Here is a 23,851-nt window from a genome sequence, read left to right on the forward strand (position 1 = left end):
TTTTCAGTGGGGTTCAGGTCTGGAGATTGGGCTGGCCATGACAGGGTTTTGATGTGGTGGTCTCTTAGTTTTTGCCAGAGCTGTATATATATATATATATATATATATATATATATATATATATATAATATAATATATTCATGTGGTAGGGGGGCCCAGGTCCAGCTCTTGCATCGGGGCTCACCAGACTCTAATTGTGCCGCTGGGAATTACCTTTGCAATCATTGTATGCCCGTTTTTCTTGCCATAATATCATTATTGATTTACCATATTTGTAATTACTGGGAGAGCATTTTTGTAGTGTACATGTCGTCTCTTTTTATAAGGAATCCACTGGTCTTATGTTTGATGATTTTCCATCATTATCGTGATGTGTCTTTCAGCAGACCTTTCTCCATGTTTATGTAATTTTTGATGATTAGTTAATAAACTTTATGATTATTTTTAATATTGGTTACTGCTTTTATGTCTTTCTCTATTGTACTAGTTCTAATTCTTCTGATATTTCTTTCTTTAGAACATTTTTTGGTCTTATATTTAGCTTCAAGAAGCTACACATTCTTTATTCGGTGGAGAATAACCCACTAAAAAAAAAATCTATCTATTATTTAAAAAATAAAACTTGTTTCTGCCCGGTTTCGAACCGGGGACCTTTCGCGTGTGAGGCGAACGTGATAACCACTACACTACAGAAACTTCCTGGTGTCTCGCTTTTCCACTTTCTGCAGTCCCACTGTCCCCACCCAGCAAGGATGTGTCCCAACTTCCATTTACTCTGATTACTTCTCTTAATGAATAAAACATCTCTTCTCATAAGCTGATCACCCCGGGAATAGAACCCACAACCCTTATCATTACAAGCCACAGTTTACACTTACAAGAATCAAAGGATACTTTTATACTTGCAGCTGCACTGCAGGTTCTGAACCTATTCCAGTCCAGAACTGTTCTTCTGTTTCCTTGAGGGTAGTAGATCAATAGACCGTATTCCGACTCCGCCGGCCACCACCATGTGAACACCTTTTATTATCTGGGCCATATTTATTAAAGTTTCATTGTTTGGCTAAAGAGGTATTTCCCAACACCACCAATGTAAATATCAGCATAGTTGACCAGGAATGGCGTTTAAACCCTAAATTTTGCAATATTTTTGCGGAAATTTGAACAATTTAGTAATTGTTTTTATTTCTTTTATGCCTTTCATTTGGGGTATATGTGAAAAGACCATTTTATTATTACAGAGCTGAGCTCATTTGGCCATTCTGGATTTATTCTCTTTTTGGACTTTAAATAAATTTGGCGCAGTAAAGAACTAACTGTTCTCACGTGTCAGATTGTTTTTTTTATTGTTAGTTTTCTTTCTTACTGTTTTTGTATATACATGTTTATTTAGGGCATGTTTCCACGTTCTGTATATGCAGTGGTTTGGACGCAACTCCGCCCAAAGCGCCGCCGGTTTTTGTACGTTCCGTCATTCCGCATATATTCATTGAGCACATGCCGAATCACCGCATCCTTTACACAGACTGTGTAGTTTATTTTGCGAAGACTGAGCGTCTCTGCAAGATAAATAAATTTCAAAAACTGACAGTCGCATCTAAGCATAGAATAAGTGTGAACAGGTGCTGAACCTAGAGTCACCAACTCATATACAGTCAAATAAATAAGACTCATATACAGTCAAATAAATAAGGCAGCACACTGCGGCGCCAAAACATGCAAACATGAAAATTGAACTGCATTACTGCATTAGAAATATAAAAAAAGAGTGTTTAGCACATAAATTGGCCAATTCATGTGTACCTGGTAGCCACATTAAGGCATCTCTCGTATACCAGGACCTAAACTTTCCTTTCCTCACTGAGAATAAACTGTTATGATCCCAATGGCAAAGGATCTCAGAGATTACAGCAAAGTCTGCAAACATAAATACCAGCTCATAGGGACGTGGTAACTAGGCTGACCATATACCTGATCCTAGCACAAACACTAACAGTAGCCGGGGAACGTGCCTACGTTGATCCTAGACGTCTCGCGCCAGCCGGAGAACTAACTAACCCTATAAGGGAAAATAAGACCTCTCTTGCCTCCAGAGAAAAGACCCCAAAGTAATACAAGCCCCCAACAAATAATAACGGTGAGGTAAGAAGAAAAGACAAACGTAAGAATGAACTAGATTTTAGCAAAGAGAGGCCCACTGACTAATAGCAGAATATAGTAAGATGACTTATATGGTCAGCAAAAACCCTGCAAAATATCCACGCTGAATATCCAAGAACCCCCAAACCGACTAACGGTGTGGGGGGAGAATATCAGCCCCCTAGAGCTTCCAGCGATAACAGGAATCACATTTTGTACAAGCTGGACAAAAATATAAACAATGCAAATGATCAAAAATAAGAAAGCAGGACTTAGCTTATCTTGCAAAGAACCAGGACCTGAAGACAGGAGCAAACAGAAATGAACTGATTACAACGATGCCAGGCACTGGACTGAGAATCCAGGAAGTTTAAATAGCAACACCCCAGGCCTAACGAAGCAGGTGAGTACCAACCTGGTAAAAGACAATCCAAGTGCCAAATCACTAGTGACCACAAGAGGGAGCCAAGAAGTATAGTTCACAACAATAAACGTCTTCATCTGAATGGGAACCTACTGTGAATCCTCTTCTTAGACTATAATCTCTCTCCCTCTGTATACGAGTTGGTGACTCTAGGTTCAGCACCTGTTCACACTTATTCTATGTTTGGATGTGACGGTCAGTTTTTTTAAATTTGTATTCATTAGGCTATATTCACCCGCTGCGGATTTTGCTGCGGATCTGCAGCGGTTCCACAGCTGCAGCTCCGCAACAGTTTCTCATGCGTTTACAGTACAATGTAAACCTATGGAAAGCGCAATCCGCAGTGCCCATGCTGCGGAAAAAAACACGTGAAAACGCAGCGGTTTACATTCCGCAGCATGTCAATTCTTTGTGCGGAATCCGCAGCGGTTTGCAACTGCTCCATAATAGAAAACCGCAGTTGTAAAACCACAGTGGAATCCGCACAAAAACCGCGGTAATTCCGCAGGAAATCCTCAGGTAAAACGCAGTGCCTTTTACCTGCTGTTTTCACAAATCTGCTACGGAAAAATCCACAGAGCTCAAGAATACGTGTGCACATACCCTAAGCCTTCTGACTGGGCACTCCACCTCTTAGCCACAGGTGTTTTAATCACAGCAGGACCATTACCCCTCCACAGAGAGAGAGAGATTATAGTCTAAGGGTACCGTCACACAGTGCCATTTTCATCGCTACGACGGCACGATCCGTGACGTCGCAGCGTCGTATGATTAGCGCTCCAGCGTCGTAGACTGCGGTCACACTTTGCAATCACGGCGCTGGAGCGATGCCGAAGTCCCCGGGTAACCAGGGTAAACATCGGGTTACTAAGCGCAGGGCCACGCTTAGTAACCCGATGTTTACCCTGGTTACCAGCGTAAACGTAAAAAAACCAAACAGTACATACTTACATTCCGGTGTCTGTCCCCCGGCGCTGTGCTTCTCTGCGCTGTGTAAGCACCATAGCCGGAAAGCAGAGCGGTGACGTCACTGCTGTGCTCGCTTTCCGGCCAGCAGGCGCTCACAGTGCAGAGAAGCTGAGACACCGGGGGACAGACACCGGAATGTGAGTATGTACTGTTTTTTTTTTTTACGTTTACGCTGGTAACCAGGGTAAACATCGGGTTACTAAGCGCGGCCCTGCGCTTAGTTACCCGATGTTTACCCTGGTTACAAGCGAACACATCGCTGGATCGATGTCACACACAACGATCCAGCGATGTCAGCGGGTGATCAAGCGACGAAAGAAAGTTCCAAACGATCTGCTACGACGTACGATTCTCAGCGTGATGTCTGATCGCAGTAGCGTATCAGACACAGCGATATCGTAACGATATCGCTAGAACGTCACGAATCGTACCGTCGTAGCGATGAAAATTTCACTGTGTGACGGTACCCTTAGAAGAGCATTCACAGGTTCCCATTCAGATGAAGATGTTTATTCTCAGCGAGGAAAGGAAAGTCTAGGTCCTGGTATACGAGAAATGCCTTAATGTGGCTACCAGGTACACATAAATTGGCCAATTTATGCGCTAATCGCTCTCATTTTTTCATATTTCTAATGCAGTAATGCAGTGCAATTTTCATGTTTCATGTTTGCATGTTTTAGCGCTGCAGTGTGCTGCCTTATTTATTTGTCTGCAAGATAAATAAACATGCGGTGGTGTATAAAGACGCTCCGCATGTGTGCGTATTGCAGGTCTGTCACCTGCGTCTTTGAACGCATAGTAGAGATGTGATTTCATAAAATCCCCTCCACTATGCTGTAACATCTTGACACTGCGGATTGGACACTGTGACTGTACGCGGCATCCAATCCGCAGTGTTTTGTGACCGTGAAAACATATCCTGATAAGGGAAGGAGCTTCTATCATTCATGCATGTTTGAAAACGATATGGAGAAATTTATAAAAGAAGAAAAAAATTGTTTCTGCCCGATTTCCTTTCGCGTGTTAGGCTCAGGGTGGCACATGTTAAGGAGCTGAAACTCCTAAACCCTTCATCCAATTTTAATATGGATACCCTCAAATGAAAGCTGAAAGTCTGAACTTCATCTGCATCTGAATTGTTTTGTTTAAAATTCATTGTGGTAATGTCTATAACCAAAATTAGAAAAATGTTGTCTCTGTCCAAATATATATGGACTTAACTGTAAACATATATATATATATATGTGTGTGTGTGTATATATATATATATATATATATATATATATATATATATATATATATATATATTCATTTGGAAGAGGGCTCAGGTCCAGATCTTGCATCAGGGCTCACCAGACTCTAATTGTGCCTCTGGGAATTACCTTAGTAATCATTGTATGACAGTTTTTATTGCCATAATATCATTATTGATTTACCATATTTGTAATTACTGGGATTACTGCATTTTTGTAGTGTACACGTTGTCTCTTTTTATAAGGAATTCACTGGTCTTATGTTTGATGATTTTCCATCATTATCGTGATGTGTCTTTCAGCAGACCTTTCTCCATGTTTATGTAATTTTTGATGATTAGTTAATAAACTTTATGATTGTTTTTAATATTGGTTACCACTTTTATGTCTTTCTCTATTGAACTAGTTCTAATTTTTCTGGTATTTCTTTCATTAGAACATTTTTTTGCTCTTATATTTAGCTTCTTTAAGAAGCTACACATTCTTTATTCGGTGTAGAATAACCCACTAAAAAAATTATATGTATAATTTAAGAAATAAAACTTGTTTCTGCCCGGTTTCGAACCGGGGACCTTTCGCGTGTGAGGCGAACGTGATAACCACTACACTACAGAAACTTCCTGGTGGCTTGCTTTTGCGCTTTGTGCAGTCCCACTGTCCCCACCCAGCAAAGATGTGACCCAACTTCCATTTACTCTCAGGTAACTTCTCTTAATGAATTAAACATCTCTTCTCATAAGCTGATCACCCAGGAATAGAACCCACAACCCTTATCATTACAAGCCACAGTTTGCACTTAAAAGAATCGAAAGATATTTTTATACTTGTAGCTGCACTTCAGGCTCTGAACCTATTCTTCCAGTCCATAACTGTTCTTCTGTTTCCTTGAGGGAAGTAGATCAATAGACCGTATTCCGACTCAGCTGGCCACCACCATGTGAACACTTTTTATTATCTGAGCCATATTTATTAAAGTTTCATTGTTTGGCCAAAGAGGCATTTCCCAACAACACCAAAGCAAATATCAACATAGTTGATGTTTAAACGCTAATGTTGCAATATTTTTGCGGAAATTTCAACAATTTATTGTTTTTATACCTTTCATTTGGGGTGTATGTGATAAGACCATTCTATTCTCTCTGTCGGTACAATTACAGAGCTGAGCTCATTTGTTTTTTTCATGTTCGTCATTGTGGGTGGTCTTTGGGGCTTTCTAGATGTTCTCGGCTGATTCATCAACTGTGATTTTTTTAAAAAGTGTCTGTCAGTCTTCTCCACTGCAGTGATTTTATTTGGGCCTGAATTGTTATGTAACAGTTTAGCCGAACGTGAGACTTTTTGAGCTAATAAGTTGCAAAAAGTTCAAACTCATAATTTGGCGTAAAAAACAATTAGTGTTTACAAGAAAAATAAGTGACTTAAAAAACCCACTGATGATGAATTGGACCTGAAGTTTTCATGGATTCATTTGGTCATTCTGGATTTCTTCTCTTTGTGGACTTTTAATAAATCTGGCGCAGTAAAGAACTGTTTAGGTGTTAGATTGTTTTTTTTAATTGTTAGTTTTCTTACTGTTTTTGTAGATACATCTTTATAAGGGAAGGAGCTTCTATCACTCATGCATCTTTGAAAACGATATAGAGAAATTTGTAAAACAAGATAAAATTGTTTCTGCCCGGTCTCGAACCGGGGACCTTTCGCGTGTTAGGCGAACGTGATAACCACTACACTACAGAAACCTCCATGTTTTTGCTCCTTTTCTCATTGGAGCTGAGACTTAAGATTTTTTTAACTGAATTAGCCATGTTAGTGCTTGTTTTTTGCAGTACAGTTTAGCGTTTTGATTTGTATCATTTAATTTTTTTACACATGACTTTTTGATTGCTTTTTATTCACTTTCCTTGTGAGTCAGTGTGATGCAAAAGTGACATTTTTGGCATGTTTTTATTATTTTTTTCTAAATGTTCACCAGATGGAATTAATAACGCACCAGTTTTATAGAGCGGGTCATTCTGGATGCAGCAATACCAATTATGTGTACGATTTTTGTTTTATCATTAACGCTCTGTTTTCAGTGGCGAAATGGATTTTCGTGATTTGTGTGCTCGTTTGTGTTTTTTTAACTTTTTCACATTTTATTTGTCTTTTTTTCACCTTTTTACTTTGGGACATGTATAATTTAAACTTTGATCGCTTGTCTCGTACACTGCTGTACTCACGTTCTGCAGTGCATGAGAGCAGTCAGTGTCTCACTGACACAGCCTGTTAGAGCCAGAGTATTGCTGAGTCTCACAGGCCACCATACCCTGGGGTCATCACATGACCTCACGGTACCATGATAACCATCGGTACCATGATAACGGTACCATTTGGTAACCATCGCGGGGGCCTATGGTTACAAAAGGAGTCTTGCAACCACCTTGTAACAACGTAAATACCGCTCATTGACCTTATGTTCGATGTTTTCTCTTTAGATTTATACTAATTTCTGAATGATCTTCCATTCCTCCTATACAACAGGTGTTTGACACTTTTTGGTGTATATAATTACCACACTTTTTTGCACTTGCGTTAAACATCTATAGTTGTGTTCAAACATTATTTATTTGGTGTTGAATTCTTTTAGTGGGTTATTCTATCTATATTTACTTTAAAAAAATAAAACTTGTTTCTGCCCGGTTTCGTACCGGGGACCTTTCGCGTGTGAGGCGAACGTGATAACCACTACACTACAGAAACTTCCTGATGGCTCAGTTTTCCACTTTGAATGGGCAGTTCCACTGTCCCCACCCAGCAAGGATGTGTCCCAACTTCCATTCACTCTTACATCACTTCTCTTAATGAATAAAACATCTCTTCTCATAAGCTGATCGCCCCGGCAATATTACCCACATCCTTTATCATTACAAGCCACAGTTTACACTTAACAAGAATCGAAGGCTATTTTTATACTTGCAGCTGCACTGCAGGCTCTGAACCTATTCTTCCAGTCTGTAACTGTTCTTCTGTTTCCTTGAGGGAAGTAGAGCAATAGACCGTATTCCGACTCCGCCGGCCACCACCATGTGAACACCTTTTATTATCTGGGCCATATTTATTAAAGTTTAATTGTTTGGCTAAAGAGGCATTTCCCAACCACACCAAAGCAAATATCAGCATAGTTGACCAGGAATGGCGTTTAAACGCTAAATGTTGCAATATTTTTGCGGAAATTTCAACAATTTAGTAATTGTTTTTCTTTTATGCCTTTCATTTGGGATGTATGTGATAAGACCATTTTATTCTCTCTGTTGGTACAATTAGGCTATGTGCACACGTCAGGATTTTCTGCAGAATTTTCCAGAACAAAACCGGACTTTTTCTGCAGGAAATCTGCATGCGTTTTTTTCGCGTTTTTCTCTCGTTTTTTTGCGTATTTTTTTCCGAAGCTTCCCAATGCATTAAATGCAGCGGCATGCTGCATTTTTTTTACTGCGATATGTGTTTTTCGCGGAAGAAAAAGCATCATGTGCACAAAAATTGCAGAATGCATTAAAAATGATGGGATGCTTATGTATGTGTCTTTTAAGCGTTTTTTCCCAGCGGAAAACGGCCAAAAAAAGAAAAACGCAAAAAATCCTGAACGTGTGCACATAGCCTTACAGAGTTGAGCTCATTTGTTTTTTTAATGTTCGTCATTGTGGGTGGTCCTTGGGGGATTCCAGATGTTTTCGGCTGATTCATCAACTGCGATTTTTTAAACAGTGTCAGTCTTCTCCACTGCAGTGATTTTGTTTGGGTCTGAATTTTTATGAAGCAGTTTAGCCGAACGTGAGACTTTTTGAGCTAATAAGTTGCAAAAAGTTCAAACTAATAATTTGGCGTAAAAGAAAATCAGTGTTTACAAGACAAATAAGTGACTTAAAAAAACCACTGATGATGAATTGGACCTGAAGTTTTCACGGATTCATTTGGCCATGCTGGATTTATTCTCTTTGTGGACTTTAAATAAATTTGGCGCAGTAAAGAACTAACTGTTCATGTGTTAGATTTTTTTTAATTGTTAGTTTTCTTACTGTTTTTGTAGATACATCTTCATAAGGGAAGGAGCTTCTATCACTCATGCATCTTTGAAAACGATATAAAGAAATTTATTAAAGAAGATAAAAAATTTTCTGCCCGGTTTCAAACCAGGGACCTTTTGCATGTTAGGCGAACGTGATAACCACTACACTACAGAAACCTCAATGTCTTTACGTATTTTCTCATTGGAGCTGGGACACTGGTGGAACCTCCAGGCCTGAATAACCCTGATGTGATGTTCCTGGTGATATTGGATTGTAGGTGAAATGCGTTTCCCTCACCTCAAGGATGTGTCCCATCTTCTTTCACTCTCAGTTTGATGTCTTCTCTCAATTAATTAAACAGTTCTATAGTAATCTGATCTCCCCAGGAGTAGAACCCACAACCAGTATATTTGCAGGCAGCAGCTCAAGTTACAAGCCACAGATTACACTTAAAAGGATTTTTTATTCTTGAAGCTGCACTGCAGGCTCTAAACCTATTCTTCCAGTCTGTAGATATTCTTCTGTTTCCTTGAGGGCAGTAGATCAATGGAGCATGCTCAGACTCTACCAGCCCACACCATGTTAACCCCTTTTATCCTCTGAGCCATATTTATTACATTTTTATTCTTTGGCTAAAGTGGCATTTCCCCACATCACCCCGCCCTTATCTGCATAGTTGGCCAGGAATGGGGAAGAAAAGGTAAATGTTGCAATATTTTGGGAACTTAAACAACTTATGAATTGTTCTTATTTCTTTTACACCATTCATTTGTGGTATATGTGATAAGAAAATGTCATTTTTCGGGTTGGTACAATTACAGAGATGACTTCTTTTTTTTAAGGATCGTCATTGGGTTCTGTAATTGTGGTTTCCAGAGGTTTTTGGCTGATTCATCAATTGCTACTTTTTAAAAAGTGAAATTCAGTCTTCCCCACTGGAGTGATTTCCCATGTGCCTGAAGATTTATTTTACCCATTTAGTCTCTTAAAAGTATAAATACAGAGATCATATGATTTGTACTATTGAAAATGAGTTAAGGGCCACATTTTACATAATGTGAGATCTTGCATCATGGATGTCATTGCCAACAATGCTATAAACAAAAAAAGTTGCACTTCATAGTGCTAAAGCATGTCAATGTGAAATATATGAAATGTGAATAGCAATACTGCTTCTGGATACTAGGAAAAAATGAGACGCTTAGCACATAATTTGGCCAATTCCTACATGCCCATCAACCAACGACAAGGTGGCCTCAAAACTGATGGGCCCTAGCGTGTGTAATGTGAATACCTCTCTAATACGGAAGTCTGAATTCCTGGGTAGATGTGAGTACCTCTCTTCCAAGTCTCATTTTATGGGTAGACATGCTTTAGCACTAAAACTTAAAAACAATTTTTTTAGCTGAATTAGCCATGTTAGTGCTTGTTTTTTGCAGGACAGTTTGGCGTTTTCATTCGTACCATTTAATTTTTTTACATATGACTTTTTGATTTGCCTATCAGTATGATGAAAAAGCGACATTTTTGGCATGCTTTTATTATTATTTTTTTAAATGTTCGCCAGATGAAATTAATAACGTGCCAGTTTTATAGAGCGTGTCGTTCTGGATGCAGCAAAACCAATTATGTGTACGATTTTTGTTTTATCAGAAACGCTACGTTTTCAGTGGCGAAATGGATTTTCGTGATTTGTGTGCTCGTTTGTGTTTTTTTTACTTTTTTCACATTTTATTTGTCTTTTTTTCACCTTTTTACTTGGGACATGTAGAGTTTTAACTTTGATCACTTGTCTCGTACACTGCTGTACTCACGGTCTGCAGTGTATAAGAGCAGTCAGTGTCTCACTGACACAGCCTGTTAGAGCCAGAGTATTGCTGAGTCTCACAGGCCACCATACCCTGGGGTCATCACATGACCTCACGGTACCATGATAATGATAACCATCGGTACCATGTAACGGCACCATTTGGTAACCATCGCTGGGTCCGATAGTTACGAGAGGAGTCTTGAAACCCCCTTGTAACAACTTAAATACCGCTCATTGACCTTATGTTCGAGGTTTTCTCTTTAGATTTATACTAATTTCGGAATGATCTTCCATTCCTCCTATACAACAGGTGTATAACACTTTTTGGTGTATATAATTACCACATTTTTGGGGGGCTTGTGTTAAACATGTATTGTGTTCAGTACGTGTGTTTAAACATTTATTTTGTGTAGAATTTTTTTAGTGGGTTATTTTGTCTATAATTTAAAAATTAAAACTTGTTTCTGCCCGGTTTCACGTGTGAGGCGAACGTGATAACCACTACACTGCAGAAACTTCCTGATGGCTTCCTTTTCTGCTTTGATGGGGCAGTCCCACTGTCCCCACCCAGCAAGGATGTGTCCCAACTTCCACTCACTCTCAGATGACTTCTCTTCATGAATAAGACATCTCTTCTCATAACCTGATCACCCGGGAATAGAACCCACAACCTTTATCATTACAAGCCACAGTTTACACTTACAAGAATTGAAGGATATTTTTATACTTGCAGCTGCACTGCAGACTCTGAACCTCTTCTTCCAGTCCAGAACTGTTCTTCTGTTTCCTTGAGGGTAGTAGATCAATAGACCGTATTCAGACTCAGCTGGCCACCACCATGTGAACAACTTTTTATTATCTGGGCCATATTTATTGAAATTTCATTGGCTAAAGAGGCATTTCCCAACAACACCAATGGAAATATCAGCATAGTTGACCAGGAATGGCGTTTAAACCCTAAATGTTGCAATATTTTTGCGGATATTTGAACAATTTAGTAATTGCTTTTATTTCTTTTATGCCTTTCATTTGGGGTATATGTGACAAGACCATGTTATTCTCTTTGTCGCTACAATTACAGAGCTGAGCTCATTTGGCCATTCTGGATTTCTTCTCTTTGTGGACTTTAAATAAATTTGTCGCAGTAAAGAACTAACTGTTCTCACGTGTCAGATAGTTTTTTTATTGTTTTCTTTCTTACTGTTCTTGTATATACATGTTTCTTTAGGGAATGTTCCCACATTCCGTATATGCAGTGGTTTGGACGCAACTCCGCCCAAAGCGCTGCTGGCTTTTGTACATTCGATGATTCCGCATGTGTTCATTGAACACATGCGGAATCACCGCATCCTTTACACAGACTGTGTAGTTTATCTTGCGAAGACTGAGCGTCTCTGCAAGATAAATAGACATGCGGTGGTCTATAAAGACGCTCCGCATGTGCGTATTGCAGGTCTGCCACCTGCGTCTTTGAACGCATAGTGCAGATGGGATTTCATAAAATCCCCTCTACTATGCTGTAACATCTGGACGCTGCGGATTGGATTGAACAGCCTAGACAGGCCTTTACTGTGCAAATGCATACTAAGCAGTCACCCCCTCCATGAATGGGTAGGTGGTGAGTGGCTGCTATTTAGTGTTTTGCATCTGTGTTCAGGGCCATATTTCCCACTGGACACTTGAGGGCGCGTGCCTAGTGGCAAATACCCGGGTCATTGCAGCAGATTTCAATTCCCATTGAAATTTGATTTAGGTGTATCCATATAAATGGCCCACCCAAAAAAAAGTTTGCCTTATCACTGAACATAATGTTCTGTGTAAACTGAGAGTCCTGTTCCAATTTTTGTTTTGCCCATTCTGCAAATTCAGCGCGCCGATCTGGGTCATCCTCGTTGAGGTGCTGCAGCAGCTGGATTTTGTAAGTTGGCCATTTGTGAGTAGCTAATATCCGCCGAAGGGATGCTCTACTGATGCCAGATTGTCTCGCTGAGTTTGCAGAATTGGTGATGGCGGTGGGATATCTGAAATACCCTGGCTCTTGTTTCATCATATACAGCTCCGGAACAAATTAAGAGACCACTGCAAAATGTTCAGTTTGTCTGATTTTTCTCTTTATAGGTATATTTTTGAGTAAAATGTAAATTGTTCTTCTATATATATAATTGTCTAAGGGGTACTTCTGTCTTTCTGTCCTCATCTTCCGTAACGGAAATCCCGCGTCCCTGATTGGTCTCGCCAGCTGCCTGTCATGGCTGCCGCGACTAATGAGCGATGGCCACAGTCCCTCCCTACTCCCCTGCAGTCAGTGCCCGGCGCCCGCATATTCCCCTGCGGTCACCGCTAACACAGGGTTAATTCCAGCCGTAACGGACCGCGTTATGCTGCGGGAAAACCACTCCGTTATCGCTGCTATTAACCCTGTGTGTCCCCAACTTTTTACTATTGATGCTGCCTATGCAGCATCAATAGCAAAAAAAATGTAATGTTAAAAATAATAAAAAAAAACAAAAAGCCTGCTATTCTCACCCTCCGTAGTCTGCCGAGCCGCACGCAGCTGCCGCCATCTTCCATTCCCAGGGATGCATTGCGAAATTACCCAGAAGACTTAGCGGTCTCGCGAGACCGCTAAGTCTTTTGGGTAATTTCGCAATGCATCCTGGGAACGGAAGATGGCGGCAGCCGCGCGAGTATCGCCAGAGCTTCGGTGGATCCCTGTGGGTGAGTATATAACTTTTTTATTTTAATTATTTTTTTTAACAGGGATATGGTGCCCACACTGCTAAATACTGCATGGGCTGTGTGATATCCTGCGGGGGCTGTATTATATACTACATGGGCTGTGTGATATACTGCATTGGCAGTGCTATATACTGCGGGGGCTGTGTTATATACTGTGGGGTCTGTGCTATATACTACATGGGCAGTGTGATATACTACTTGGGCAGTGCTATATACTGCGGGGGCTGTGCTATATACTACATGGGCAGTGTAATATACTGCGTGGGCTGTGCTATATACTACATGGGCAGTGTGATATACTGCATGGGCAGTGCTATATACTGCGGGGGCTGTGTTATATACTGCGGGGGCTGTGCTATATACTACATGGGCAGTGTTATATACTACGTGGGCTGTGTGATATACTGTGGGGGCTGTGCTATATACTACTTTGGCAGTGTTATATTCTGCGTGGGCTGTGATATATACTACTTGCCCTGTGTTATATACTGCGCCGCCTGTGTTATATACTGCGTGGCTGCTATATACTGCGTGGGCTGTGTTATATAGTACGTGGGCTGTGTTATATAATGCGTGGGCTGTGTTATATAGTATGTGGGCTGTGTTATATACTGCGTGGGCTGTATTAACGCATCAGGAATTCTACAATATGTATGTATGTATGTATATAGCACAGACCACATACTATTTGTCTGCTATATACTACATGCCTCCTATATACTATGTGACCTGTGCTATATGCTATGTGGCTGCTATATACATACATACATATTCTAGAATACCCGATGCGTTAGAATCGGGCCACCATCTAGTTTATTCTATAAACTTCTGACAACATGTCTCTGAATTTCCAAGAAACCCAGTGCTTTTAGACCTCAAATAAAAAAAACAAGTTCATAATCATTTAGAAACAACAATACTAATGTTTTAACTCAGGAAGAGTTCAGAAATCAATATTTTGTGGAATAACCATGATTTTTAATCACAGCTTTCACGCGTCTTGTCATGCTTTCCACCAGTCTTTCACACTGCTCCTGGTGCAATAATGTAAGCAGTTCTTCTTTGTTTGATGGCTTGTGACTATCCATCATCCTCCTGATTACATTCCAGAGGTTTTAAATGGGGTTCAGGTCTGGAGATTGGGCTGCCCATGACACGATTTTGATGTGGCGGTCTCTTAATTTTTGCCAGAGCTGTATATAAATATATATATATATATATATATATATATATATATATATATATATATATATATATATATATATATATATATATATATATAAAATATTATATTCATGTGGAAGAGGGGGCCCAGGTCCAGATCTTGCATCGGGGCTCACCAGACTCTAATTGTGCCTCTGGGAATTACCTTGGTAATCATTGTATGACAGTTTTTATTGCCATAATATCATTATTGATTTACTATATTTGTAATTACTGGGAGAGCATTTTTGTAGGGTACACGTTGTCTCTTTTTATAAGGAATTCACTGGTCTCGTGTTTGATGATTTTCTATCATCGTGATGTCTTTCAGCAGACCTTTCTCCATGTATATGTAATTTTTGATGATTAGTTAATAAACTTTATGATTATTTTTAATATTGGTTACCGCTTTTATGTCTTTCTCTATTGTACTAGTTCTAATTATTCTGATATTTCTTTCATTGGAACATTTTTTGGTCTTATATTTTGCTTTTTTAAGAAGCTACACATTCTTTATTCGGTGTAGAATAACCCACTAAAAAAAAATCTATCTATAATTTAACCCCTTCACGACATGCACCGAACTAGTACAGCGCATGTCGTGTCTCCCCCTTTGATGTGGGCTTCGGCGGTGAGCCCACATCAAAGTCGCGACATGTCAGCTGTTTTGTACAGCTGACATGTGCGCGCAATAGCGGCGGGTGAAATCGCGATTCACCCGCCGCTATTAACTTGTTAAATGCTGCTGTCAAACGCTGACAGCGGCATTTAACTACCGCTTCCGGCTGCGCGGCCGGAAATGAGCTCACCGCCGACCCCCATCACATGATCGGCGGTCGGCGATGTGTCAGGACAGTAACCATAGATGCCCCCTGTGGTCGCCGCTCATAGCAAGCCTGTTATTAAGCTACATAGCAGCGATCTGATGATCGCTGCTATGTAGCTGAGCTGATCGAGTTGTGACAGCTTCTAGCCCCCCATGGAGGCTATTGAAACATGGCACAAGTTAAGTTAAAAAAAAATGTTTTTAAAAATATGAAAAAAATAAAAAAAATATAAAAGTTTAAATCACCCCCCTTTCGCCCCATCCTAAATAAAACAATAAAAAAAATATCAAACCTACACATATTTGGTATTGCCGCGTTCAGAATCGCCCGATCTATCAATAAAAAATGTATTAACCTGATCGATAAACAGCGTAGCGAGAAAAAATTTGAAACGCCAGAATTACCTTTTTTTGGTAGCCTCGACATTGTATTAAAATTCAATAACAGGCGATCAAAAGAACGTATCTGCACAAAAGTACTATTATTAAAAACGTCATCTCGACACGCAAAAAATAAGCCCTAACCCGACCTCAGATCACGAAAAATAGCGACGCTACAGGTATCGGAAAATGGCGCATTTTTTAGCAAAGTTTTGAATTTTTTTTCACCGCTTAGATAAAAAATAACCTAGCCATGTTTGGTGTCTATGAACTCGAAATTACCTGGAGAATCATAATATCAGGTCAGTTTTAGCAGTTAGTAAAGCTAGAAAAAAAAGCCGCCAAACAAAAAACAAGTGTGATTGCACTTTTTTTGCAATTTCACCACACTTGGAATTTTTTTCCCGTTTTCTAGTACAAGACATGGTAAAACCAATGGTGTCATTCAAAAGTACAACTTGTCCCTCAAAAAATAAGCCCTCACATGACCATATTGACAGAAAAATAAAAAAGTTATGGCTCTGGGAAGGAGGGGAGCAAAAAACGAAAACGCAAAAACGAAAAAGGGCTGCGTCTTGAAGGGGTTAAAAAATAAAACTTGTTTCTGCCCAGTTTTGAACCTTTCGCGTGTGAGGCGAACGTTATAACCACTACACTACAGAAACTTCCTGATGGCTCGCTTTTCTACTATGACTGGGCAGTCCCACTGTCCCCACCCAGCAAGGATGTGTCCCTACTTCCATTTACTCTCAGGTAACTTCTCTTAATGAACTAAAGGGAACCTGTCACCTGAATTTGGCGGGACCAGTTTTGAGTCATATGGGCGGGGTTTTTGGGTGTTTGATTCACCCTTTCCTTACCCGCTGGCTGCATGCTGGCCGCAATATTGGATTGAAGTTCATTCTCTGTCCTGCGGAGTACACGCCAACGCAACGTAAGGCAATATTGCCTTGCGCAGGCGTTTACTCCAGAGGACAGAGAATGAACTTCAATCCAATATTGCGGCCAGCTCTGGCCAGCGGGTAAGGAAAGGGTGAATCAAACACCCGAAAACCCCGCCCATATGACCCAAAACTGGTCCCGCCAAATTCAGGTGACAGGTTCCCTTTAAACATCTCTTCTCATAAGCTGATCACCCCGGGAATAAAACCCACAACCCTTATCATTACAAGCCACAGTTTACACTTACAAGAATCGAAGGATATTTTTATACTTGCAGCTGCACTGCAGGCTCTGAACCTCTTCTTCCAGTCCAGAACTGTTCTTCTGTTTCCTTGAGGGAAGTAGATCAATAGACCGTATTCCGACTCAGCTGGCCACCACCATGTGAACACCTTTTATTATCTGAGCCATATTTATTAAAGTTTCATTGTTTTGCTAAAGAGGCATTTCCCAGCAACACCAAAGCAAATATCAACATAGTTGGTGTTTAAACGGTAAATGTTGCAATATTTTTACGGAAATTTCAACAATTTAGTAATTGTTTTTATTTATTTTTATGCCTTTAATTTGGGGTGTACAATTACAGAGCTGAGCTCATTTGTTTTTTTCATGTTCGTCATTGTGGGTGGTCTTTGGGGGTTTCCAGATGTTTTCGGCTGATTCATCAACTGCGATTTTTTAAAAAGTGTCTGTCAGTCTTCTCCACTGCAGTGATTTTTTTTGGGGTCTGAATTGTTATGAAACAGTTTAACCGAACGTGAGACTTTTTGAGCTAATAAGTTGCAAAAAGTTCAAACTCATAATTTGGCGTTAAAAAATCAGTGTATAGAAGAAAAATAAGTGACTTAAAAACCCACTGATGATGAATTGGACCTGAAGTTTTCACAGATTCATTTGGCCATGCTGGATTTCTTCTCTTTATGGACTTTAAATAAATCTGGCGCAGTAAAGTTCATGTAAGTTCATGTGTTAGATTTTTTTTCAATGGTTAGTTTTCTTACTGTTTTTGTAGATACATCTTTATAAGGGAAGGAGCTTCTATCACTCATGCATCTTTGAAAACGATATAGAGAAATTTGTAAAAGAAGATAAAATTGTTTCTGCCCGGTTTCGAACCTTTTGCGTGTTAGGCGAACCCACAACCGGTATATTTGCAGGCATCAGCTCAAGTTACAAGCCACATATTACACTTAAAATGATTTTTTATTCTTGAAGCTGCACTGCAGGCTCTGAACCTATTCTTCCAGTCTGTAGATATTCTTCTGTTTCCTTGAGGGCAGTAGATCAATGGAGCATGCTCAGACTCTACCAGCCCACACCATGTTAACCCCTTTTATCCTCTGAGCCATATTTATTACATTTTTATTCTTTGGCTAAAGAGGCATTTCCCCACAACACCCCGCCCTTATCAGCGTAGTTGGCCAGGAATGGGGTAGAAAAGGCAAACGTTGCAATATTTTGGGAACTTCAACAACTTAGGAATTGTTCTTATTTCTTTTACGCCATTCATTTGTGGTATATGTGATAAGAAAATGTCATTCTTCGGATTGGTGCAATTACAGAGATGACTTCTTTTTTTTAAGGATCGTCATTGGGTTCTGTAATTGGGGTTTCCAGAGATTGTCAGCTGATTCATCAATTGCTACTTTTTAAAAAGTGAAATTCAGTCTTCCCCACTGGAGTGATTTCCCGTGTGCCTGAAGATTTATTTTACCCATTTAGTCTCTTAAAAGTATAAATACAGAGATCATTTGATTTGTACTATTGAAAATTAGTTAAGGGCCACATTTTACATAATGTGAGATCTTGCATCATGTATGTCCTGGCCAACAATGCTATAAACAAAAAAAGTAGTGCGAAAGCACGTCAATGTGAAATATATGAAATATGAGTAGCAATACTGCTTCTGGATACTAGGAAAAAATGAGACGCTTAGCACATAATTTGGCCAATTCCTGCGTCCTAGCGTGTGTAATATGAATACCTCTCTAATACTGAAGTCTGAATTCCTGGGTAGATGTGAGTACCTCTCTTCCAAGTATGATTTTATGGGTACACATGCTTTAGCACTAAAACTTTTTAATTGTTTTTTTTTGCCGAATTAGCCATGTTAGTGCTTGTTTTTTGCAGGACAGTTTACAGTTTTCATTTGTACCATTTAATTTTTTTACATATGAATTTTTGATTGCTTTTTATTCACTTTTCTTGTGAGTCAGTATGATGAAAAAGCAACATTTTTGGCATGTTTTTATTATTATTTTTTTTAAATGTTTGCCAGATGGAATTAATAACGCGCCAGTTTTATAGAGCGTGTCGTTCTGGATGCAGCAATACCAATTATGTGTACGATTTTTGTTTTATCAGAAACACTACGTTTTCAGTGGCAAGATGGATTTTTGTGTTTTGTGTGCTCGTTTGTTTTTTTTAAACTTTTTTCATGTTTTATTTGTCTTTTTTTCACCTTTTTACTTTGGGACATGTAGAATTTTAACTTTAATCACTTGTCTCGTACACTGCTGTACTCACGTACTGTAGTGCATAAGAGCAGTCAGTGTCTCACTGACACAGCCTATGAGAGCCAGCGTATTGCTGAGTCTCACAGGCCACCATACCCTGGGGTCATCACATGACCTCACGGTACCATGATAACCATCGGTACCATGATAACGTTACCATTTGGTAACCATCGCGGGGGCCTATGGTTACAAAAGGAGTCTTGCAACCCCCTTGTAACAACTTTAATACCGCTCATTGACCTTAAGTTTGAGGTTTTCTCTTTAGGTTTATACTAATTTCTGAATGATCTACCATTCCTCCTATATAACAGGTGTTTGATACTTTTTGGTGTATATAATCACCATGTTTTTTGCACTTGCATTAAACATCTATTGTTGTGTTCAGTACGTGTGGTTAAACTTATTTATTTGGTGTATATTTTTTAGTGGGTTGTTCTATCTATATATATTTAAAAAAGTAAAAATTGTTTCTGCCCGGTTTCGAACCGGGGACCTTTCGCGTGTGAGGCGAACGTGATAACCACTACACTACAGAAACTTCCTGATGGCTTTCTTTTCCACTTTGACCGGGCAGTTCCACTGTCTCCACCCAGCAAGGATGTGTCCCAACTTCCATTCACTCTCGGATGACTTCTCTTAAAGGGAACCTGTCACCCCTAAAATCGAAGGTGAGCTAAGCCCACCGGCATCTGGGGCTTATCTACAGCATTCTGAAATGCTGTAGATAAGCCCCCGATGTATCCTGAAAGATGAGAAAAAGAGGTTAGATTATACTCACCCCGGAACTTTCCCGCTGTGGTCTGGTCCGATGGGCATCGTGGTCCGATGGGCATCGTGGTCCGGTCCGGGGCCTCGCATCTTTATGTGATGACGTCCTCTTCTTGTCTTCATTCTGCAGCTGTGGCACAGGCGTACTTTGTCCTGTTGAGGGCAGAGCAAAGTACTGCAGTGCGCTGGCGCCGGGAAAGGTCAGGGAGGCCCAGTGCCTGCACACTGCAGTACTTTTCTCTGCCCTCAACAGGACAAAGTACGCCTGCGCCGGAGCCACAGCGTGAAGACAAGAAGAGGACGTCATCCTATAAAGATGGGAGGCCCCGGAGCGGACCGCGGCACCCATCGGATCGGACGGCCCACCCAGGTGAGTATAATCTAACCTCTTTTTCTCATCTTTCAGGATACTTAGCACATAATTAGGCCATTCCTGCATGCCCATCAACCAACGACAAGGTGGTCTCAAAATTGATGGGTCCTATTGTGTGTAATGTGAGTACCTCTCTAATACTGATGTCTGAATTCCTGGGTAGATGTGAGTACCTCTCTTCCAAGTCTGATTTTATGGGTAGACATGCTTTAGCACTAAAAATTTTTAAAAAAATTTAAGCTGAATTGGCCATGTTAGTGCTTATTTTTTGCAGGACAGTTTGGAATTTTCATTTGTATCATTTAATTTTTTTACATATGAATTTTTGATTGCTTTTTATTCTCTTTCCTTGTGAGTCAGTATGATGCAAAAGTGACATTTTTGGCTTTTTTTATTATTATTATTATTTTTTTTTTTTTAAATGTTGACCAGATGGAATTAATAACGCACCAGTTTTATAGAGCGGGTCATTCTGGATGCAGCAATACCAATTATGTGTATGATTTTTGTTTTATCAGAAACGCAGTGGCGAAATGGATTTTCGTGATTTATGTGCTCGTTTGTGTTTTTTTAACTTTTTTTACATTTTATTTGTCTTTTTTTCACATTTTTACTTTGGGATATGTATAATAAACTTTGATCGCTTGTCTCGTACACTGCTGTACTCACGTTCTGCAGTGCATAAGAGCAGTCAGTGTCTCACTGACACAGCCTGTTAGAGCCAGAGTATTGCTGAGTCTCACAGGCCACCATACCCTGGGGTCATCACATGACCTCACGGTACACCATGATAACCATCAGGACCATGTAACGGTACCATTTGGTAACCACCGCTGGGTCCGATGGTTAGGAAAGGAGTCTTGCAACAACTTAAATACCACTCATTGACCTTATGTTCGAGGTTTTTTCTTTAGATTTATACTAATTTCCAAATGATCTTCCATTCCTCCTATACAACAGGTGTTTGACACTTTTTGGTGTATATAATTACCACACGTATTTTGCACTTGCGTTAAACATCTATTGTGTTTGGTACGTGTGTTTATACATTATTTGGTGTAGAATTATTTTAGTGGGTTATTTTATCTATAATTTAAAAATTAAAACTTGTTTCTGCCCGGTTTCGAACCGGGGACCTTTCGCGTGTGAGGCGAACGTGATAACCACTACACTACAGAAACTTCCTGATGGCTTGTTTTCCACTTTGACTGGGCAGTCCCACTGTCCCCACCCATCAAGGATGTGACCCACCTTCCATTTACTCTCAGATGACTTCTCTTAAAGGGAACCTGTCACCCCCAAAATCGAGGGTGAGCTAAGCCCACTAGCATCAGGGGCTTGTCTACAGCATTCTGTAATGCTGTAGATAAGCACCCGATGTATCCTAAAAGATGAGAAAAAGAGGTTAGATTATACTCACCTTGGCAGGGTGTCCGATCCGGTGGGCGCCACGGTCTGGGGCCTCCCATCTTCATAGGATGATGTCCTCTGGTCTTCATGCTGCGGCTCCGGCACAGGTGTACTTTGTCTGTCCTTTTGAGGGCAGAGCAAAGTACTGCAGTGCGCAGGTGCTGGGCCTCTCTGACCTTTCCCGGCGCCTGCGCACTGCAGTACTTTGCTCTGCCCTCAACAGGGCAGACAAAGTACGCCTGCGCCAGAGCTGCAGCATGAAGACCAGAAGAGGACATCATCTGATGAAGATGGGAGGCGCCGGACCGGACCGCGACACCCATCGGACCGGGACTGCCCCTGGGTGAGTATAATCTAACCTCTTTTTCTTATCTTTTAGGATACATCGGGGGCTTATCTACAGCATTGCAGAATGCTGTAGAATAGATAAGCCCCTGATGCCGGTGGGCTTAGCTCACCCTCGATTTTGGGGGTGACAGGTTCCCTTTAAAGAATTAAACATCTCTTCTCATAAGCTGATCACCCCAGGAATAGAACCCAAAACCTTTAAACCTTTATCATTACAAGCCACAGTTTACACTTACAAGAATCGAAGGATATTTTTATACTTGCAGCTGCACTGCAGCCTCTGAACCTCTTCTTCCAGTCCGTAACTGTTCTTCTGTTTCCTTGAGGGAAGTAGATCAATAGACCGTATTCAGACTCAGCTGGCCACCACCATGTGAACACCTTTTATTATCTGGGCCATATTTATTAAAGTTTCATTCTTTGGCCAAAGAGGCATTTCCCGACAAGACCAAAGCAAATATCAGCGTACTTGACCAGGAATGGCGTTTAAACACTAAATGTTGCAATATTTTTGTGGAACTTTCAACAATTTAGTAATTGCTTTTATTTCTTTTTGTGCCTTTCATTTGTGGTATATGTGATAAGACAATTCTTCTCTTTTTGGACTTTAAACAAGTTTGGCGCAGTAAAGAACTAACTTCTCAACTGTCAGACTTTTTTTAACTGATAGTTTTCTGTTAACTGTTTTTGTATATATTTTTTTCTTTATAAGGGAAGGAGCTTCTATCACTCATGCATCTTTGAAAACGATATAAAGAAAATTATAAAAGAAGAAAAAAAATGTTCTGCCTAGTTTCAAAATGGGGATCTTTCGCTGTTAAGTGAACGTGATAACCACTACACTACAGAAACTTCCATGTTCTTGATTATTTGCTCATTGGAGCTGGGACAATGGACCTCTAGGCCTGAATAACCCTGATGTGATGTTCCTGGTGATATTGGATTGTGGCCGTTGTCTAATATGGATCTTTGCACTATAGTTCTTCAAAAATCAGACTCCGATTGTGATTTTTAACAAAATTGGATGTGATTTATAGAGATCTCGTGCCCACTGTTGTTTTTTTTTTACGCAGCATAAACTGACCTGCTTTTTTCGGACCCTCAGCATGTGTAGGTAAAAAACGCATGTAATCCACACAAGAATGAGTCAAGTTTTGTCGAAGCCAGATACCATAAAATATCAAAAATAAAGCAGCGTTTTTTACTACCTCAGACCAAAAAGAAATAAAAACATACAGAATCAAAAACGCAATATAAATGCATGTAAAAAAATGCAGTAAAAAAATCCAATAAAAAAAAAAACAATTTTGCTGATAAGTTATAAATGCTGCAAAAATCTGCAAAAACTTATCAAATATGCATTATGGGAACTTAGCCATATATATTTTTTATTCCTTCCTACTTTTCACAATAAAGAATATTTTACAAAAACGAACTTGTTTTTGCATGAGCTGATGTTTTTATTGATACCATTTTGGTGTAAATATGATCTTTTGATCTCCTGTTATTGCATTTTGAATTTTTTTCTCATTACCCCATTTTCTCATTACGCCATTTTCTCATTACACCATTTTCTCGTTACGCCATTTAGCGATCGGGTTAATTCTTTTTTTATAATGATAGATCGGGCGATTCTGAACGAGGCGATACCAAATATTTGTATGTTTGATTTTTTTTTTTTTTTTATTTTGAATGGAGCAAAAT

The 23,851-nt window shown here is 39.9% G+C and overlaps 5 non-coding genes across 5 annotated transcripts; all 5 read right to left on the reverse strand.

The window, feature by feature from the left end:
- Positions 1–623: 623 nt before the first annotated feature.
- Positions 624–696, reverse strand: TRNAV-CAC (transfer RNA valine (anticodon CAC)). The gene has a single exon. It is a non-coding gene; the product is annotated as a tRNA-Val (tRNA).
- A 4,633-nt stretch (positions 697–5,329) lies between these two features.
- On the reverse strand, positions 5,330–5,402 carry TRNAV-CAC (transfer RNA valine (anticodon CAC)). The gene has a single exon. It is a non-coding gene; the product is annotated as a tRNA-Val (tRNA).
- A 1,049-nt stretch (positions 5,403–6,451) lies between these two features.
- On the reverse strand, positions 6,452–6,524 carry TRNAV-AAC (transfer RNA valine (anticodon AAC)). Its single transcript has one exon. It is a non-coding gene; the product is annotated as a tRNA-Val (tRNA).
- A 13,189-nt stretch (positions 6,525–19,713) lies between these two features.
- On the reverse strand, positions 19,714–19,786 carry TRNAV-CAC (transfer RNA valine (anticodon CAC)). Its single transcript has one exon. It is a non-coding gene; the product is annotated as a tRNA-Val (tRNA).
- Positions 19,787–21,497: 1,711 nt separating this feature from the next.
- TRNAV-CAC (transfer RNA valine (anticodon CAC)) lies at positions 21,498–21,570 on the reverse strand. The gene has a single exon. It is a non-coding gene; the product is annotated as a tRNA-Val (tRNA).
- Between the last annotated feature and the right edge of the window lie 2,281 nt (positions 21,571–23,851).

Source organism: Ranitomeya variabilis, chromosome 5 (assembly GCF_051348905.1).
Source record: "Ranitomeya variabilis isolate aRanVar5 chromosome 5, aRanVar5.hap1, whole genome shotgun sequence".
NCBI lineage: Eukaryota > Metazoa > Chordata > Amphibia > Anura > Dendrobatidae > Ranitomeya > Ranitomeya variabilis.